We start from the raw sequence: 789 nt of genomic DNA, 5'->3' as shown, positions 1-789 counted from the left end.
ACCAATACCACAACAACGACCATCCCTAACATCACCACGCCACTACTACAACCATCACCACATCACCATCGATATCACCACTACACCATTATTCCCACCACATCTACTAGTACAACCACCACCACATCATCATCATCCCTACCACAACCCCACATCACATCCCTAATTACATATAACCATCACATCGCCAACCCCCCCCCCCCCCCCCCCCCAAAAAAAAAAAAAAAAAAAAAAAAAACAGACAAATTGTCAGCAAAGGCAGAGTATTTGAATATACACTCTACCAGGAAATTTATTTTTCAATCAAATGCAGTGATGTCTTTGGCTAAGTTGAAGAAAAATTTAACTCACCCACATCTCTCTTCCCTTTCCATTTACTCCCTGTGTTTGATCTAGGTTGAGATGTGTCACTTTTTTTTCCTTGGTCCTGGTGGGGACTCGTAGCTTGTCTGGAGACCGTCAAATGTTAGTACCTTTTTTGACAGAAAATTTTTGTTTGATTAAAAATAGAATAAAATTGGACACCATTTCTCTGTTCAATACAATTATAGTTATTAGTTTTGAATATTGTAACTACTTTGTCAATATTTTAATGTACCTTTCATAGCGGGATGGTTTGCGTGTGCCTGGATGGGATTTTTCGTGTAAGTCTCAAGAGGCAGCCACATTCCTTATTTGAACAAGACCCCTTTGTCTTGTTTTTTCTTTCGTGCGTTTAACTTCAGATTTACAACTTGTTTTTTTTTTCTCCATCATCTTCCTTTCTACTGGCGCTGACATGACCTAAAA

The sequence above is a fragment of the Berghia stephanieae genome, chromosome 1 (assembly GCF_034508935.2).
Source record: "Berghia stephanieae isolate SIO BIC M18660-M18661 chromosome 1, UCSD_Bste_1.3, whole genome shotgun sequence".
Lineage (NCBI taxonomy): Eukaryota > Metazoa > Mollusca > Gastropoda > Nudibranchia > Aeolidiidae > Berghia > Berghia stephanieae.
Note: the sequence above shows the minus strand (reverse complement) of the source record.